Raw genomic sequence first — 20,641 nt, 5'->3', positions numbered from 1 at the left:
GGCAGGTTAAGTGTTTGGTACATAAAATATCTGACAGGGTGAAGGACTGTCCCATGAATGGTGGCAGAGTGGGAAAAGAGGAGGACTGTGGCCAAGGGGGGGGGGGGGCGGGGGGGGGGGGTAGAGAGAGAGAGAGAGAGAGAGAGAGAGAGAGAGAGAGATGGTTTTTGGTTTCAAGATTATTTGGAGGCATTTTGGGGTTTGGTTTATTTAAGGAATGGAGGGGGGTTAGAGGTGATCAATGATTGATTTTTATTGTCCTATATTTTTATTGAGTTTTTTTCCCTTGAATTGGGTATAAAGAATACAAAGAGATATTAAGCATGGATCTTGCTCTTCAGAGTTTGGGAAGATAGAAAATGTATATAGCTAGACATATATTACCATATGTTTACACATCTGTACAATCTCAATAAAGCTTACATAACCTTTGATGCATCATCAGCCCCATTTCATAGAAGAGGTAACTGATGGATGTTTTAGTGACTTGGCCAAGTTACACAGCAAGTAAGTAGCAGAACTGGGCAATGGACCCCAAGCCCTTTTTCTGTCCATGTAGTGCACAGCAAGGACAGGACTTTGATTAATTAAGCTTTGAGAGAAGGGTAGGACTTAAATTGCAGAAGAGGGTCAGAAGGTACCTGGTTATAAAATAGTTATATAATAGTCATGGGGATGTAATGTGCAGCATGGTGACTATAGTTAATAATACTGTGTTACATATTTGAAAGTTGCTAAGAAAATAGGTCTTAAAACAAAAACAACAACCTCCCCCTGTCCCTCCCCGCCCTCCTCCCCTCCCCCCCCCGGCCCCCCCCCCACACACAGAAGAGTGGGGTTTCCAGTTAGGCCAGAAGAAGAGAATCAAGCTGAGATCTGTGAGGAGACCAGTTAGTCTGTAGCAGTGTTTCCCAGGACTGAAGTGGGAGATAAGGTGGGAGAGGTAAATAGACCAGATTAGGGAGAGTGTTAACTGGCTAGCCAAGAATTGCCGAGAAAGGGGGGCCAGAATTTAGAGGGGAAGATCTTGATGGCAAAACCAAACAGTGTTTTAGAAAACTCATCTGGTAGGGGTGCACAGAGTTGGGGAAAAATGGAGTCAGCAGTGTAAGGTAGGAGCTTGGAATTGTGTAGGTCTAACAATGGCAATAACATAAAGTAGGTCTGTGCGAGCACTGGCCCAGGTCTGTGGATTTTTATTTATTTCTTAGCATTATAGTGTTCGAATGAGTGTAGATTGTGGGCAGTCATCGCTTTCAAGTAAAGAGAAAAAATGGCTTTGGAGTCCAATGGATCTTGGTTTCAACCCCAGTTCTGAGTGTTCTGGAGAAATTTACTTAGGTAACCTGGCTGAGCCTTTGATTCTTGTGTTAAAATGGGGCTAATGGCGGCAGGAGGTGGGGACATCTGTAATAGTATCAACAATAAAAATAATGTTATTAAAAAATAAAACTGTTAGATAAAAAAAATGAGGCCAGTGACGCCTACTTTACAGGATGGTGGTGAGGATTAAATGAGGCACAGTGTTGGACTCTGCATCCCTCTACAAATTTTGGCAGAATGGTGAAATGTACAACATTGTCATTCATCAAAAACAACCTAATCCAACAGAAAGTCAATAATGAATTCATTGTACTTCCAGAAGATGATGGATAATAAGCTACCTATATACCTCATATACATAGAGCCACTTCTCACCCTACCGTTCTGCCTGGGAGCAGATAGGCAAATGGAAAGAACCATCTCCTGAGAATCTTTCTGTCCTGTTAGCCCAGGGGATTATACAGCGTGATATCCGTCGAGGGTAAATGTTAGTTAATTCTTAATTGTTAGCTCAGCCTCTGCAATTGGTTCCATTCAACAGTAATTATTCTCTTGTGGCTTGTTCAGCTCAGTTGTGAGTTCCCCTCCTTTTCAGTTGTGCATGAAAACAGCAGCGTTAAGGTTGGGAAACAGGTAAATAGTAATTTTTCTTATTCCACTTTTATTTGCCTGGAAGCTCGCGTGGTGTGATTGATTTTCATCGCTAACAGCAAAAGCAGTCACATGGTCGGATAACGCTGCAAGTTAACAATTCACAGCTGGTCGCCTTTTCTAGCATTGGCTTCCAAATTTTCCCGAAGTGCCTTTGAAGTTCTAAATTTCCCGTCTAGGGGGAACACCCAGCAGTCCCAAGGTAAAAGGGGAGCAGAGTGAGCTGGCGTTTTCCTTTATTTGCATGATTTTTACAGCTAGCCATTTTCTGCTCCACGCACCGCCGGACTCGGACTTGCCCGTGACACAGAGGCAGTGGTTTTTCTTAAAAAGGGGGTTTGGGTGGGTTAGTTTCATTTCTGATCTGGGATGTAGTGAATACGCCAAAGAAAAGTTTAAAACCACGACCCGCGAGGTGCTTCCCCATACATCTCCTTTCCTGAGAGATAGCAGGAAAGGCAGCATTTTTTTTTCCATCAACACCCACTTCCAGCCCTAGTCTGGCTCAGCGAGGAATGTATAAAATTAGTTGGCTCCTCTGAGTGACTGTCCCCCGGGCCAATCAGCGGGAGCCGGGGCGCTGCCGACCCCGCCCCCCTGCGAACGCTCTTTGGCTAATCCCTGCAGGGAGGGAGGAGAGAGGCGGCGGTGGGAGGGGGAGGTACCTGGGCCCGGGAGTGATGTCAGCTCCCAGCTTGGTGTCTGCCCGGATTCCTGACATGGTGTAGGGCCCAGAGGGTGGGGACGGCGGGAGCGGGACGGGACCGGATTCGGGTTTGCTAGCCCGTGGCGGGGCCAGAGTGCTGGGGCTTTGAACTCCGGGGGAAGGTAAACCAGAACTTTTGGAACTAGTGCCGGCGGCGCCCACCCCCAGGTAAGGGCGCTGGACTCCTCTCTGAGACCCGAGAGCAGTGGCACCGTTGTGTGGCTGCAGCAGCTGCTCCTCCTCCTCCCGGGTCGATTTCCTTTCCTTACTCCTGTTTTCCAATGGGATCGGGCACTTTTTTGGGGGTGGTGGTGTAAGGTTTACTCCGGGCTCCCGATGAGCTTATGTGTGAAAATACCTCCAGGATTGGACGTGTAAGGGCTTGTCTGTATCCTTAGACCACCCCCTTCCCCGTATACCATGGTCTCCCAATAATACTTGGGAACCCTAATCAGAGAAGTATGAGGGTTGGGATGATGGGGGGGGGGGGGAGGGGAAAGAGAAGGAGAAGTATTTTAAAATGTCACAAAAAGTTTATGAAATATTGTCTTAAAAAATGAGGCTTTTTGCGAGAGAACAAAAGTGTTGTATCTTTTTAGATCCTGTGTGGCCTATTACATAGTGGGATTTAACTGAAAGAATGTAATGGTTATTCTTATGTGTTGATATATAGCAACATAAGAAATCTTTTTATATAGTCCAGTCAGCATGTGAGAAATTCACTTGGGGTGAATTCATTTTGAGCCTGTGGGAAAACTAGTCTCTTGGGACCACACTTGTAAAACTCCAGCTCTTTTCACTCTTACATTTTAACCGAGAATCCCTATCATTGCCCACTCTGTGATCTGGAGGGGTTAGGAAGGCTGCTGAAGATCTTCAGATCTGTGTTCTGCGGCTGAGAAAAGGATGAGGGCTGGCAGTTGTGTTTTCAGGGATCGTTTTTAGAAAAGGGAGTTTTAACAGGGAAATGTGGCAGAAGGCGTGGCATACAAACTCTTAATTATAGGAACATGTATTTTTCAACATGTGGGACCAAAACAAATCCTTCCTTTCACTAAGAAGTGCAGAGAGCAATAGAAGCCTAACCAGTGGTCACGGACAACAGGGGGCTGGGGGCATGCGTGGGGAGGGGTTTGGGATGGGAATGGGGGGATGAGGACAAATATGTGATACGTTAATCAATAAAGAAATTGATAAAAAAAGTAAATAAATGATATATTTGTAAAAAAAAACAACAAACCAGTTACTGTTAACAAAAAAAAAAAAAAAAAAAAAAAAAAGAACAAGGGTTTGGTTTAGTGTCCAAGTTTGGTAATTAGGGAAAGCAATTGCCTACCGGGAGGGGAGGAAAAGATAGTTTGAGAACTGGAAGTATAGAATTGTAATTTTTTATTTCCTGTTTCAAAGCTTCCCCCCCCCCCACCCCCGCTTGGAGATTTGTGTGCCCAGGTGACTAACTGGGTGTGATTGATTTTCTGGGGGGAAAACCTCCACAAACTGATTCAGAACTCTCACTTAACAGTGCTTAAGGCTCTTTCTTTTGGAGCAGGAAAAAAATGTATGGGCTGAGAGACTCCTGAGTCAAGTTTCCCTTTTCATTCACCACTGTTCCTCACAGTGAGGATCCTTCTGTTGCCTGGTCTGGGAGGAAACGGGTGTGGACTTCATTGTGAGTTGAAAGCTGCATCCCGGTGGCTGAACCAAAGGGCATTTCCAGGAGATGAGGAAGGATCGAAGCCACCACATTATGTCTCATAAAACCAAGTCAGGAAGTGTGGCGTTACAGGACTTCATAGATGGGGCTCTCGATCTTTCTAGCCAGATGACAATGAAATTTCAGAGCTAGAAAGAAGTATTTTGTTGGCTGTTTATAAAACCACCTGGCTCTATATTGTTCTCAGTTTCTGAAAAAATTAATTAGCACAGGGTGGAGAAAGAGCAGGATTTTTGCAAAGGGATGGTGTGCTTTACTGGAAAGGCCAGAATATTTTCATTTTGGTTTGTGTTTTAGACTCAGAAATTTCCTGATGGCTCTGAAATCCTGGGGGACAAGTCATTTCTATTTATGTTCTGTAGGAAGCACGTAAAACACAGTATTTTTCAGTAGGAAAGAGGAGGTGATGTGGAATTCCCGTGTGCTGATGTGAGCTCACTGGAGCCCTGGCTGATGGAGTGTTCAAACTGGAGTTTGTAATACCCAGGGATGGAGCTGCAAAAACCAGTCAAGTAAAAAATACCTTTGGGATGTTATCCTGATGTGCCAAATTCAGATTTAGGCTCCCCCCTTTACCCGCCCGCTCCCCCTAAGAAACTAGTCCTGGCTTAGGGACTTGAATATACCAAAGCTTTAAATTTTATTGACAGTTTTTTGAGTAATAGCAGTAATTTTTACATACTTAGTTTTAACCAATATTTCTCTTTCGTGGTCCTAGTTTATGAGGCAGATGTGATACAGTAAAACACGGTATTTCCAAAGGACAAAACTTGAAAGATGTTTGTTATTGAGAAAGGTAGGCTCAGGTGTGTTTGTTTTTAAATATATTTTTATTGATTTCAGAGAGGGAGAGGGAGAGATAGAAACATCAATGATGAGAGAGAATCATTGATTGGCTACCTACTGGGGCTCGAGCCTGCAACCCGGGCATGTACCCTTGACTAGAATCAAACCCAGGACCCTTCAGTCCGTAGGCCGACGACGTTCTAACCACTGAGCAACGGGCTAGGGCTAGGCTTAGGTTTTTATTTAATTATCTTTGATCAGCAACTGTCAATAGTTCTGGTAATCTGGCCTTTGTGGACAAATGTTGACTTGAAATCTAGGGCACACTGTAGTTCCAGATCAATAGTGCCTAATTTCAAGGCCACCATAGACATTTTTTGGAAACAAATTCAGTGAAGGAGAGTTCATGTACTGTTTCTGTAGTCTTTTTGTGTCGCTCTGTACCAGCATGAGATATATCAGAACAAGGTCATTCCTCGCCCCCTCCCCGCCCCCCCACCTCAGTTACTCACTAGCTGATTTCTTTTTAAAACCTGCTTTTATGTTCCTGAAATAATTGCATTTTGTAATTAATTTAAATTATGTTGGTAATTTGTTACATTAAAAATACCTTTTTTAGCCTTTCACCTCCCATTTTTATTTATTTTGTTAAGTTTATCTTTATAGTTGAAAGTATTATATATGTCCCCTTTATTTCCTCATTGACTCCCTCAACCCCTCACCCCCATTTTTAAAAGTACCTATATCCCAAATAGCACATCTTCCAAACTGTTCACTAAAAGACCTCATTCATCATTCCGTCCTTTCAAAGATATTACATGTTTCTGACCTGATTTGAATCACCTTTTCAAAACAACGCATGAATGAATGAATTAATGAATGAATATACATTCACCGTTGGGTCTGTGTCTTGATTCTTTATTAAAGAAATGTTGCTTCATGGTGAAAACATAGGCAAGAGATTCTACACAATGATGGCTTTTTCTTCCCAGAGACTTCCCTAGAAAGCCATATTAGTTCTGAAATTGAGAGAAGAAAAAATATCACAGCTGAGCAGCCAATCATGAAATCTTTCAGGGAGCCATGATTATGATTATTAATTTCACCATGGTCTAACAGATGCATTTAAGTATTAGATTCAGAGCTGTTAAGGTTAGTGATGCTGAGTGTTTGGGGATGAAGGGAACAAAGTGTCTGCCCTTCAGCCAGCATTTCCTTTCTACTAAAGATTGATCATTTCGTAATTAAATCAGTCATCAAATTATCCAAAAGTTGACACTATCCAAAAAACGGTTCTGGGCTGGTGCAGTTCCTTGCATCTGTAGTTTATTATGTCATTAGTTTCTCAAATTCATCGCTGTGCATGTCAGAACCTTTTCCCTAGTCCAGTGGTTGCAAACTCATTAGTCAACAGAGCCACAGTTTGCTGACCACTGCCCTAGTCGAAAAGCCTGAAGCTTTTGTCATATAATCACCACCCCAAAGATTGATGCTATATTATATGGAGCTAATGGATTCAAAAACTAAACTGAACTAAACACAAAATACAAACTCTTAGTGTTTCTTTTACACTCTTCATTTTCAGTCTAGTCCTTATTGATGCCTATTTGACGTTAGTTGATAATGTTTCAAAAAGCCAAGTGGTGAGTTTCTTTTATTTCCATATTTTTTTCCAAGTTGAAGGACCTAGAACAACAAACTGGGTTTTAGATTAAAAAATCGGGCCCTTCCGGGAGTTTTAAGTTTGCACATGGGCTGGGCAGTTTTGCGGGGAAAGGAAGGTCTGAATGAAATGTGATTCAGTCTGTATCCATTGAAGAGCTATTTCTGAAATGTGGGTTTGGAGTCAGTGGTCCACGTGGGTGTGTTGTCACAGTTTATGACTAAACTTTGGTTTATGACTAAACTTTGGTTATATGTTTCCCTAGAGCTTGGTGTGACTCAAATTTAAAAAAAAAAAAAATTGATTTGAGAGAGAGAGAGAGGAAGGGAGAGAAAAAAAGAGAGAAACATCAATCTGCCGCCCCCAGCACAAGTCCCTACTGGGGATCAATCCCGCAATCTGGGCATATGCCCCCGACCGGGAATCGAATCTGCCACCTTCTGGTGCATGGAACCATGCTCCAACCAACTGAGCCACACCAGCCAGGGCAGCATGACTCACATTTTGACTGGCTCACATGCACATCCTTGCTTTGGTTGGCAAATGGAATGAGTTCGGAATAGAAAGATCATTTAGTGGTTTATGTTTAGCGGTGCACCTAAAAATGCTCACGACTTGAAGGAATTGTACAAACTCTAATTGCACTGAATTGCAGTCATCCTGGCAAAGGCTCATGTCTGAAATACAGATTGTGGAGGAAGAAGATCAAGTACTATAATGTTTGGGCCTGGCCTTAGCTTTTATGGACTTCCTATGAACTCCAGAGTAAGGCTAAGTATCTTCACTTCTAGTTTAGGGCAATCAAACATTTGCCATAAAAACAGATGCATGTTCAAGGGAGCAGGTATGCTGATTTCTAGTGTGTATGTCTTGTTAACAAGGGAAAATCTACTTTTACCTGGTGAAGGGGAGGCTAAAGATGCTGTTTTCAGTGGCAAGTCCATTCATAAATAAGCGGCTAAATTCTTTAGGCAAGCCAGAAGTAGATAGGCCCTTTGGGAAGTGTATGAACTCTTCCCTGCTATGAATGTAATACTATACCATATCACTAAATATGCCTGTGTTATCTCATATTTCTGTGCCTAGGATTTAGCTCACAGAAGTCCCTTTGCTGGCTTTTTGTCATCCTTCTCTTTATCTGTAATATTTTACACAATGCCATCTTGCCACCACAGAGTTGTATGAGGTTTTTATGAGGAAAGTTTACTGAACTTACTTTATTTGGAAGAAAGTGAAAACAAGGCTAAAACTCTATGGCCTACTTTCTTAATATAACTTGACAGTGTGACTGCCGTTGCATAAATAACGTCCCTGCCACCATTATCTTTTTCTAAAGATGTCGCTTCTCATAACAACACATAGTAGAGGATTTTGTTTTGCTTGAAGCGGAATTTGAACAGTCGAACGAGCGTGTAGGTTCTCATCTAAACTAACCATGGGAAGTGAGTAGTGGGAGGAAGGAAAACAGGGACAACTCGGAGGAAACACGCGGGTCGAGCTTCTGAGTCGGCCAGGATGATTTGTGTGAAGTCACCTGGATTGTAGTGTTTTTCCTCAGGATCAGCTGCTTGGATGCTTCTGTAACACTTTCACATTCTTCCGGCCTTTACTCCCATCGGTGGGTGACTGCACAACCAAGAGGGCTTTTAAACACAGACTTAAGGTTCTTTTATTCCTTTTCTCTTCGCAGGGTACCTTGATTCTCTAGGTAGGATGACTTGTGCTCTACATCACTGTGAGGCAGACACAGCTAGATGCCCAACCAGTGTCCATGTCACCCACTTCCCTATAGCGGAACCCATGTTGTTTAATTTGGCACCATGGCTAGTTAGAAAAAGAAACAAACTTGATTTCCCAGCATCCCTTGCAGCTGGAGGTTGTCTAGGACATAGCCCTGGCCAATGAGATGTAAGTAACTGGGTGGGACTCCCCCACAAAGCTCTTATAATGGGGTGGACACTCTGTGCTCACAGGTTAGGCCTTTTGCTGTTTGTCCTCCTTCTTGCTCCCTGGAACATGGATGCTGTTTTCTAAGTGGAGAACCTTCTTGTGACCAAAGGCAAGAACCTTGAGGAGTAAGCAGGGTGGGAAGCTGATGGCATTCTGGAACTGCTGTACCAGATCTCTTCTGCCATCTCTTGACTTTTTTGTGAGGAAAATAAAATTTGGTTAATCCATCGAAGTTAGATCTGTTACTTGCAGCCAGATGTGATTTTAACTGAGTTTAAATGTTAGTCATAGTTCATCTTTTCTCTAAAAATTAAAAGGCAGCATTCTCTGTGTGACAAAAAAATGGGGTTGGCCCTGGCTGGTTTGGCTCAGTGAATAGAGTGTCAGCCTGTGGACTGAAGGGTCCCAGGTTCGATTCCGGTCAAGGGCACATGCGGGGTGTGCAGGAGGCAGCTGATCAATGATTCTCATCATTGATGTTTCTATTTCTCTTTTCCTCTCCCTTTCTCTCTGATATCAATAAAAAAATATATATATTTTTAAAAGGGGTTGGATTTTGCTTTACAGACTCTCTATACTTGAATCCTGCCTTGCTATTTATTACAGCCTAATATTGGCAAGTAATTCAACTTCTTTGGGTCTCAGTTTTCCCATCTGTGAAATGGTGGTACTGATATTTACCTCATAGAATTTTTGTCAGTATTAAAAATAAATAGAAAATTTTAATAAAAATAATAATGGCACATTTGTCACATAGATTTTCAACACTGTTACTGAAGGAGAGTGTAGTGGGGAGCCTGAAGAAGGGGAAGCAAGTAATTCAACTTCTCGTAGGTTCTCAGTAAACAGATTGAATGGCTGAATGGTAGATTAGCTTTAGAGTTGCAATGACCCAACTCACCCCCATCTATTCGCCATTTATTTTAACGCCCATCTCTTACTCTCAGTCCTACCTGCCTAGACCAGAATACTTGGAGCTCTTCTGTTCTCCAACTTTGGTTGAAAAAACAAAGGTTGTCCTTATGAAAAATTTATTAGCTGTAGCATAGGCATGAAGGGAGAGGGCTCCAGAGTCAGACAAATGTAGATTAGAGTCCCTAGTCCTTACCAACTGTGTGATTCTATCTTCTGTGAAATGGGAATAATTGGGTGGTTATTAATAAATATGCTAATATATATGAAGCTCTTAACAGCTGTTTTCCTGGCACTGAATGAACACTGGATTGATGGCAGATGTTATTTCATTAAACACTTGTTAAGCAATTCTTGGCCTTGGTATGAGGTCCTCTTGGGTATGTAAGGACAAATAAAAGATACTCTTTACCCTTAAGAATATTCATATGCAGGACACGGGCGTAGGAAGGGGATGACCCTCTTTATATATAATTGTAATATAAAACAGGTTTAAAATACTGTTTAGCTGTTAAAAAGTTGAGGAAATATACTGATTTATACAGATGAGACTGTGATATATATTTTACGAAAAAGAGGCCCTGGGCGGGCGTGTGCAGGAGGCAACCAATTGAGTGTCTCTCTCACATCAATGTTTCTCTGTCTCTATCTCTCCTCTTCCCTTCCACTCTCTCTAAAGGTCAATGGAAAAATTGACCTTCAGGGTGAGGACTAACAACAACAAAAATACAGATGAGCGTGTACAGACACGCTCATTGAGTTCCCCACAGTGTGTGTTGGACTCAGGATTTAAGTGCAGGTTCAGCCTTTAGGGTCAGTGTCCTCAACCTCTTTATATTTCTGCCTCTGGCTTAGTTTTGTACTTGATGTGTTAAAAGCTATTAAGAACTGCTAGTTGATCTTACCCACATGAAGACATTAAGCAGGAATTTAGAAATTTAGGTTTGGAGTTTAGGCAAAACCCTAGATTGATGGATCATCTCCATAGGGCTGTTACATAAAGAATGAGAGTAGATGAACTTGCCGAAGAAGAGGATGTAGAGTAAAAAGAGAAGGAAGTATAGCAGGTGTTCAAATAACATTGTTTCGTTAGAACTTTGATGAGGAAAAAACAAATGGTTTCTGGCGGGGACCACTGTCTGTGTAGAGTTTGCCTGTTATCCCCATGTCTGTGTGGGTTTTCTCCAGTCCTCCGGTTTCCTCCCTCATCCCAAAGATGTCCCATTCTCAGCAAGTGTGGGTGTGGGGGTGAGTGCACCCTGCGATGGAAGGGCGTGCTGTCCAGGGTGGGTGCCCGCCTGGTGCCCTGAGCGGCTGGGATAGACTTCAACCAACAGGGACCCTGAACTGGAATAAGTGGAATCATCATCTTAATTTTTATTAATCTTTAAAAAATGTATGTATAGCTCATTTATTTCAACATTTAGTATTAGAATTGTTTTGGGTCTTATTTAGTTTTTGTGACCAGAAATAAGCTATAGGAACTTAACTCTGTTTATATCAATTGGTCTGTGATGAAGCTGGTTTCCTTCTATTTCATATTGCCTAAGGTTGCAGTTTCCAAGTACCCGCTGAGGATGGTAAGGGAGGACTCTGTGCATAGCCTCTAGGGAACTCTTGGCATTTAGCCATGGTCAGGCCGAAGAGCAGTTAGACAGAGCAGACACGCCAGAGAAGCAGAGGATGGTGGAGGCACAGGGAAGCACGCCCAGCCGAAGTGGATGGTCTGCGCCATCCACTGCTGACCCATTTCGAGGTCGGCTCTGAGAAACTGCCCCAGTCCAGCTGCCAGACCATTTGTGAACTTGGAGAACAGTTTCATTAGCACAATAGAAATGAAATCCAGAGTGCAAAAAAATTATTTTTAAAATATATTTTTATTGATTTCAGAGAGGAAGGGAGAGGGAGAGAGAGATAGAAACATCAACGATGTGAGAGAATCATTGATTGGTGCCTCCTGCACTCCCACACTGGGGATCAAGCCCGCAACCTGGGCATGTGTCCTTGACCAGAATCGAACCTGGGACTCTTCAGTCCGCAGGCCGATGCGCTATCCCCTGAGCCAAACTGGCTAGGGCCAAAGTGCAAAAATTTGAGAAATACATGGGAGGCGATGAGTTGCAGGTGGCCCCATTAGCCCAGCCTTTCAAGGAATTGAACAAGGAGAGGCAGGCTGTGATAGCCTCGGTTTGAGGAAGGTACAGGAAGACAGGGTGATATCAAGGAAGCAAAAGAGAAGTGAGAATGGGTCCAAAGGGATAGATTCAAAATCAAGTGTAGAATGGCAGATTCGCCTTGAAATCCACAAGAAACGTCTTCAGATGGGCTAAGAAAGGATAGGGGAAAATAGAAAAAAATGTGATTGGAAGAGATAAGTTGAGAAAGTTCACCCCAGGCAATCTTCACTTTTTTTTCAATCTAATGGGAGGCAGTGAAATGAAGTTTATAGACAAGTAACTCAGGCTCCTGAGAGGCTGGCCCTCAGGGTTATGGGTAGGGAGGAACAATTTGAAAGAATGACAGAGTGTCTCATCAAAACAACACAAACTGACACATTAGCCAGGATGTGTCTCCCGGCAGGAAATTAATGTGTTCGAGTGGAAAGTAGTGGTACAGAAGAGAAGAGGAGAATGAAATGAGACAAAGGAAAACTTGACTGTATTTAAAGGAGGAATTTTTAGGCAACCAGACTTAATGGTTTGCAGAACCACTGCCCAGGGAGAATCTGAGTGCTGAGAAACAGCCTGGTTCTGGAACCACAGCCTGGGCTTGGTTAAAACCGAACCAACCAAAGCACCGGGGATATTTTAAGGAAGGGAGTTGTCAGTGGAGAGGCCTTAGCATTAGATGCTGCTCCTTTGGTCTTCAGTTAAATAATTTCAAGAGAGATCACTGGGTTGCAATGTTTCAGCAGATTTGCTGTTGTAATGACATTAGGGGGATGGGGGAAAAGGACTGAAGCGATTCAGTAATTAACCGCATGGTACTAAAAATCAGCTCTTCTCCCATCAATCCATTGGCGCGTCCCTTGGGGGTTGCTTTGAAAGACTTCAGTGAAAACTTATCTAAGTGTGTGTAGCATATTTAGATAGGCATCGTATTCTTGAGTCAAATGATTCTCCGCGGGGCCATCATTGGAATTGTGGAGCCCAGTATAAAATGAAAATGTATGGCATCTTGTTTAAAAAGCTTTGGCTGGGTGCTCGGTTGGAGCGTTGTCCTGATGTACCAAGGTTGTGGGTTTGATCCCCGGTCAGGGCACATATAAGAACCAACCAATGAGTGCATAAATGGGTGGATGTTTCTCTCTCTCTCTCTCTCTCTCTCTCTCTCTCTCTCTCTCTCTCAAATCAATAAATACATTTTTAAAAAGTGCTATTAAAGGTACTAACATAAAAAGCTTTTCCTTTTTGTTTACTGTCTCCCTCTTGACTCATCCTGGTATTTACTTGCTACTTAATGTTATTGTAAGTGAAGAAAAAATAAAATTATTAGCATGAATTTTACTGTTCATCTTTATATTGTGCAATGCCAGTTATAAATTCAAAATAAGAGCTTTTTTTTTTTTTAAATATATTTTACTGATTTTTACAGAGAGTAAGGGAGAGGGATAGAGAGTTAGAAACATCGATGAGAGAGAAACATCGATCAGCTGCCTCCTGCACACCCCCTACTGGGGATGTGCCCGCAACCAAGCACATGCCCTTGACTGGAATCGAACCTGGGACCCTTCAGTCCGCAGGCCGACGCTCTATCCACTGAGCCAAACCGGTTAGGGCAAAAATAAGAGCTTTTAATGTGTATGCAGAATTACTGAAATCACACACTTTCTAGTTTGTTGCATATGTATATTGTTCTTAACCACAACAGTAGAAACACTGCATAAAACTCACTACATTTATTTTACTTCTTGATTTGTGCTTTATCCACCTTTGGTTTACAGAGAGAAGGGCTGGAGTAAGAAAGGACTGAAAGGAAAAAGGACTATGGTTTTTCTATCTTTCAGTTTCCTTCCGTGCCATCATTTTCAGCAAGTGGGTGGGTGGCTAATGCAGGGAGGTGATGGGAGTAAGAGAGGATGTGATAGGAATCCTTGGTTGTGTTTCTTAGAAAGACATTGCTTTGAATGGAAAGCATGGCTTCTTGGAGCTGTCAGCACCCACCCATCTGCTCACTCAGTGTTTGTGTCACACTTTGAACTAGTCTTGCTGAACTTCCATGCATCCTGAATCCACAGAAATCCCGTGCTCCTGGGGCACTGCCAACACTAGGTATGAATGGGGCGGCATGGAATGGTGTGGCCACACACATTGAATGGGTTCTCCTCTGCTCCCTTGGTCCGTCAGACCTCATTCACAAACACAAGTTCAAAGTTACAGTTATTAAGAATTACAAGATGTTGACAGCAGAACATTAAACCAACTGTGGAGCCTTTCTGAACATAGGGTTCTGTGTGACCTCAAAGGTCACAAGTCCATGAAGGCGGCCCTGTTCTCAAAAGTCAAAGAGGTCACTTTAAGCCCGAGTTTCCCTCTGGTCTTAAAGACTCACCTTCATTATCAAGTTTGCAATGGGCAAGTTTCTGTCTGCTATCCTAGGGATGCTTCCTTGGCCATCAGCACTGTCATTTTTGCCTTTCAGATATATTATTAATAACTCTTCATTGCCACGACCATTCTCCGGTTCACATCCCTTTCATCTCTGATATACACCCTGTAGCTGTCTTCTACCCGGACCCCTGCAGACTTGTTTCTACACTTCATAGCCAGACAAATCTTTCCAGTAAACCTTTGGTATGAGTTTTGTTCTATAGGCCATAGCTTACAGCAGACTTCTCATACTGAAGGTCCTGCATGGAGACCGGTTTGGTTTGACCTACACAATATGTAATTTTAAGAAATTAAAGCCAGTACTCAAAGTTTGGAATATTTCACCTGTTGAAATTCAGATTTTACAAAGAGAAGACTTGGCTACTCTGGGCTCTTGTTTTGCTGGGCTGGTGCCCTAAGAAAACCCGAGGATTTGGGGAGGAAGATAATTTGGGTTTGCTTTTAGGGCAGACTTCGTTCTGGCAAAATCATCACTTTCACTTATGTAAATATATAGCAGGTTTCTGAGGGAGTGCCGTGAAGCAATTGGGAATGCTGATCGTTTATCTGAGAAATGAAGTTCTCCACCTTCATCATATAAGTAGATATATGTGTTGTAGCAGCCCTTGGTTGCTTTTTTTAGGAGAAATATTTCTAGCCAGTGTCACCATTGGTCACCTTGAGATCACTTTTTGACCTCTTCTGATCTTGACCTCTTTCTCCAAGCTTGTCTTCCCCTGTCCCTCATGCTTAGACCAGGCGCTGCACCCCTAGAGTGCGTTTGGCCCTCCCAACCTTTCTGCCTTTCCTATAGCTTTTCTCTTTGCTCAAACCCTCTTCTGTCCAGGCCCACTGAAAGCAGCCCAGGAAATCTTTGCTAAGAGCCTCCGTCAGAGCCCCGCCCGTGAACTCTGCTGGAAGTAGGTGATGAAATTTTTAGGTTTTTTTAAATGCTCAAGGACCAAGAGGGTGCTGAGCCCAGGCTGTGTTCTAAGGTTCCTTCCAGCCCAGTGATTCTGAGCTGCTGTGGTTCTCCCAATGCCTGTGCCTACTTATTGCCACACCTTTGGTATTTAGTTGGTTTTTGAAGTTGTACTTTGTGAAAGGAACTTTGCTTGCACTATCTCGGTTAATTATGAGGGCAGCGCTAGCATTATCTCCATTTTACAGATGAGGAAGTGGAGTTTTCTCCAAAACTGACAATCCCAATGGATTATCTGTGGTTGTGTCTTATTTCTCCAAATAGATCATACTTGTTGAAAGCCATGACTGTGCCTCTGTTGCTAGGCCCTGTTATCCAGCGGGGACTCAATAATGTTTATGTGATGAGAATAATGGTTCACTCGACCAATATGTATTGAGGCCTAGACGAGGCTCCGTGGGGATGCAAGTTGAAAAGATGGGTGTGTATCAGTTATATGATAAGATATGCTTCCTACCTGTGCATAATTACAATATAGAGTTCTGGCTCTTGCCGGTTTGGAGTTAGATGGGCCTATAGCTATGCCTCAGTTTCTTCTTTTGTAAAGTTGAGCCAATAATAGTACATGTTTTATATCATGTTTTTAATCAGGGTGATTTTACCCTGGAGGAGTCATTTGGCAATGTCAGGAAATTTTGTGTGTGTCATAACTAGAGTGGAGGGAGTACTGACATTAACTAGTAGGGTCCAGGGATGCTGCTACTAGTAAATACCTTATAACACATGGACAGCCCCCATAACAAAGAATTACCCAGCCCCAAATGTCAATTGTGCCAAAGTTGAGAAGCCCTGCCTGGTAGGGTTGAGAAGATGAAGCAAGATCATGAATGCAGTGAGTCTGGACTAGTTAACTGTTACTCTAAGACAGTGGTTCTCAACCTTTCTAATGCCGCGACCCTTTAATACAGTTCCTCATGTTGTGGTGACCCCCAACCATAAAATTATTTTCGTTGCTACTTCATAACTGTAATTTTGCTACTGTTATGAATCGTCATGTAAATATCTGTGTTTTCCGATGGTCTTAGGCGACCCTGCTAGCGGTTCTCAACCTTTCTAATGTCGCGACCCACAGGTTGAGAACCGCTAGCAGGGTCGCCTAAGACCATCGGAAAACACAGATTATTTACATGACAATTCATAACAGTAGCAAAATTACAGTTATGAAGTAGCAACGAAAATAATTTTATGGTTGGGGGTCACCACAACATGAGGAACTGTATTAAAGGGTCGCGGCATTAGAAAGGTTGAGAACCACTGCTCTAAGAAAACCATCTCAAAGACTGCAAAATCAGCTTTCAAGAAGGGGGACGCCAAAAGGCTTAATTTCAGCAGCATTTGTGATACTTGCCAGGGAAAAGCCCTGTGTTCAGGATTTCATGCTCTCCTGTTTGGAAGTGGTGACAGACTCACTGAAGATTGTTAGAGTGTTACACTGTGTACTAACATGAGCTGGCATGGGTTTATCAGAGCTGTAAAAACAATCATTAATTTTTAGGGTGTTTCTGGTAAACGTCCTGCTCGCTTAACTAGTTTGTTCGGTGGAGATAATTTTGGTGTGTGCATTTAAATCCTCTTCTGCTGGAGGATGTTTTAGTTAGTGAATTTCCAAGTTGTTTTGGTAAGTGGGGCGTGAAAAGTGTTTGTTTTCACATCAAGAAACCTAATGTTTTTCTAGCCCTGGATTTAAGACAAAGGCACCTTTCCCCTTGTTTACTGCCACGCCTGCCTATTGCACAGTGTTTTGGTGTTTGTGGGAGTGGTGTGGAGAGCTGTTGGATTTCCATCTATTGTTTATTGTAGATTTGCAGTTGAGATTGTTACGTAAATTTTTTGTAATTATAAAAGTAATATATGCACCACTTGGAAGATCTGTGTAGTAGAGAAAAAACATAAAGATACAGTTAAAAAATTATCAGTAACATTACCACGCAAAGGTACAATTACTGTTGGTGTGCTTCCTTTCATTCAGATATTTTTTCCATATTTAAAAAATATTTTAATAGATTTTTTAGAGAGAAAGAAAGGGAGAGGGAGGACATGGATCAGCTGTCTCCTGCATGCCCCCTACTGGGATAGAGCCCAAAACCCAGGCATGTGCTCTGGCCAGGAATCTAACCAGCAACCCCTCTGTGCACGGGACCAACTGAGCCATCCCACCAGGGCTTTTTTCCCCATTTGAAATATTCTGAGCATATGATTTTTGTGTTCTACTTTTTTAGTTAAAGTATTTTATTTGCCTTTCCCCACACTATTAAAATGTCTGTAAATATTATTTACAAGAACTGTACAATATTCCATTTATATTTGTTTCATGATTTATTTAATCCCATTGTTGCCATTAAGGGGACCTGGTCCTGAGCCGGTCTGCCCAGGGCTGGCCTGTAGCGTGTGGCTTCTTGGACTTCGTGCAGGGAAGAGTTCGCAACGTGAGTCCAGATGATTTTGAGAGGGTGTTGATTAAAGCTGAGGACACTGAAACAAGGAAGGGCCTAGGACAGAAGCAGCAACAGGAGAGCCTAGGCTGGGCTGCTTTAGCTCCGTGGAGAGTCAGAGAAAAGGGGGCCTTGGAGACAGGTTCAGGGGGTTAACCTGAGAGGCGCTGCCGCTGCCTATTGCTCTCCAGGTTGTAAGTCTCATGGGGACGCTTAGAGTTTGGAGATGCATGAGTGGGGGTTCGGGGAAGGAGGATATACTCCGCTGAGGGTGCTGGGTCCTTTATTTTGAGGGTTTTTAAAAGCTTTGCATTTAGGGAAGGTTTCAGCAGAAGATTAATCCGTTTTCCATGACAAGGGATCATGAGTCATGGGAGCTGGTCCTGACATCTCTTCTTCCACCTACCTGGCTTTGCTGATTTTTGGGGTCTGGAGCTGGAACACCACTGAGGCCTAGATGTTATCTCTAAGGAGGGGAAGGTCAGGGGGTCTAAACCGTATGACCAGCGAAATGCCAGGGGAGGAAAGGCCACCCTAGGGGTGAGGCCCAGCGCCAGTTTTGCTCATTGCTAGGCACCTGGGGCTTTCTGCCCTGGTGACCTTTTGTACATGGCTGTAAATTGCTCAGCCAGTTTGTTCAGCTATGGGTCTCATTTTCTCCATTCTACTTGCCAAAGCATTTCTCTAGCTTACTCTCCTGCCTCATCATTGTAGAACACACAGCCCATTTGGAATACTTGATGAGTATTTTTATGCAGTCAGCATTTTCTGTATTTCAGATTGTTCTGATCTTTACAATGGATGAGAAGTAGAACCAAAGGATGCGGACATGTATGGATATCTCAGTTGATATTGCTGTTAGTTGCCAAAAGTTTCTATTAACTTTGGCTGCCTTTAGCAGAGTGATCTTTTCATTTTAATAATATTTGATGATTTTCTAGGAGTATTTTGTTTTTCTTTTCTTTTTTATTTCATTCTAGTGGCCCGGTGCACGAAATTAGTGCACAGGGTTGAGGGTGTTCCTCAGCCCGGCCTGCACCCTCTCCAATCTGGGACCCCTTGAAGGATGTCCTACTGCTGGTTTACAGGGATTGGGCCTAAACCAGCAGTCGGACATCCCTCTCACAATCCGGGACTGCTGGCTCCAGTTGCTCACCTGCCTGCCTGCCTGCCTGATTGCCCCTAATAACTCTGCCTGCTGGCCTGCTTGCCCCCAAATGCCTCCCCACCAGCCAGATCACCCCCAACTGCCCCCTGTGCCAGCCTGCTCGCCCCCACCTCCTCTCCCCACTGGCCTTCCCTCCCCACTGGCCTGCTCACTCCAAACTGCCCCCCCCCCCCCCGCTGTCCTGATCACCTCCAACTGACTCCCACTAATGGCCTGCTCACCCCCAACTGGCCACCCTGCTGGTCTGCTTACCGCCAACGTCCCCTGCCGTCCCATCCTGGACTAATCACCCCCCCAGCAACCCAAGTTCCCAGCCCCTCCTTTTTTTCTTTTTCTTTTCTTTTTTTTTTTCCAGCCTCCTTGAGTGGAGGCCAGGGCCTGCTTAGGATTTATTTATCTTCTATAATTGAAACTTTGTAGCCTTGAGTGGAAGCCAGGGTTGGCCAGGGTGGGCAGGAAGCTTGGCTTTCTCCATTGCCAGGGCCACCCAAGCCTCCTGCTTGCTCCAGCTTCATGACCGGCTGCCATCTTTGTTGGGTTAATTTGCATACACGCTCCTGATTGGCTGGTGGGCGTGGCTTGTGGGTGTAGCAGAGTGATGGTTAATTTGCATGTTTCTCTTTTATTAGTGTAGATTAATGAGATCAAAAATGTTTATATGGCGACTGGCCATATTTCCTGTTCTTAACAAACTGTTCATGTACTTTGTCCATTTTATCTATTGGAGATTAGTAGTTTTCTTGTCATAAACTCTAGTTTATTATATTTCACTTATTAATCTATTTAGTTACTGCAAACATTTTCACCTAGTTTTTTTTTCCAGTTATTTGTTTTTTAATTTTGTTTTTAGTCATATAGAAGTTTAAAAATTTTAGGTAGTCAAATCTATTGGTTTTCTTTTCCACCTGGGGTCTTCAACTTTGTCTATACTGAAATGAACCCTTTCTGCTCTGGAAGTCACTATACTGGTGCCATCTGTGTTTAAAACTCAATCCCCAAATGACCACTATAGAGTTTCCTAATGAGGATAAACGGACCTCAAGTGCTTATTCTAATATGGCCACCCATTATATACCATGGAAAACCGTGTGTGTGTGTGTGTGTGTGTGTGAGAGAGAGAGAGAGAGAGAGAGAGAGAAATTGATGTGGGCCAAGGCTCAAGGAGGGAGAGAGAAAGAGAGAGGGAAAGAGAGAGAGAGAAATTAATGTGGGCCAAGGCTCCTTTGGTTTGGTTTTGAACTTACTTTCGTTCAGGGTGGAAATGAATTTCCTGAAGGCAGGGGGCTTCCATAGATTCTGTGGCTATGCCTGGCACAGAGTTGATCCACAGCAATTATTCTGTTTAGTGCATGAGAAGGTAGACTGAACAGAGACTGTGGTGGCAAAGCCCCCTGCACTCCTCGCGCCCTAAGTTTTGTTCTCTTGGGCTCCAGGCTCTGCCTTGCTCAGCCTCCTCAAGGCAACTCCCTGTCCTGTGGGCAGACTCACAGCAGCCCATAGCCTGTTGCAGTCCTCCAGCTGCATTAGCCAAGAATAGGGAGGCAACAATAACAACTAGTGTTGATCTGTTTTGCAAAGCCCGTTCATTCGGGCCTTTTTATATGCTTCTCAGCTCAATCTTATGAGATTAAATTCTACTAGTATTTTCATCTCCATTCCTTTGGAGGAAACTACCACCCAGTAGGAACATAATTAACATGGAGTGGTCTGACTCAAGACCTGATCCTCTCTACTTATGAAACAATTCTATCATTGTAATTTCTTG

At 43.2% G+C, this 20,641-nt stretch overlaps 1 protein-coding gene across 11 annotated transcripts in view; it reads left to right on the top strand.

Annotated features, from left to right (window-relative positions):
- Positions 1-2,586: 2,586 nt before the first annotated feature.
- Positions 2,587-20,641, top strand: part of PPFIBP1 (PPFIA binding protein 1) — a 172,257-nt gene continuing 154,202 nt past the window's right edge. For 6 of the 11 annotated variants that reach the window (XM_080658924.1, XM_080658922.1, XM_080658923.1 and 3 more), the window contains exon 1: positions 2,607-2,848. The gene's annotated coding sequence lies outside the window, so the exon portion shown is untranslated. Of the gene's footprint in view, positions 2,849-20,641 lie in introns of all 11 variants that reach the window. The other 5 variants (XM_080658927.1, XM_080658926.1, XM_080658925.1 and 2 more) reach the window with 1 other exon arrangement.

This window comes from Plecotus auritus (assembly GCF_963455305.1).
Source record: "Plecotus auritus genome assembly, chromosome: 3".
NCBI classification, from domain to species: domain Eukaryota; kingdom Metazoa; phylum Chordata; class Mammalia; order Chiroptera; family Vespertilionidae; genus Plecotus; species Plecotus auritus.
This window is presented reverse-complemented; position numbering and strand designations above follow the sequence as displayed.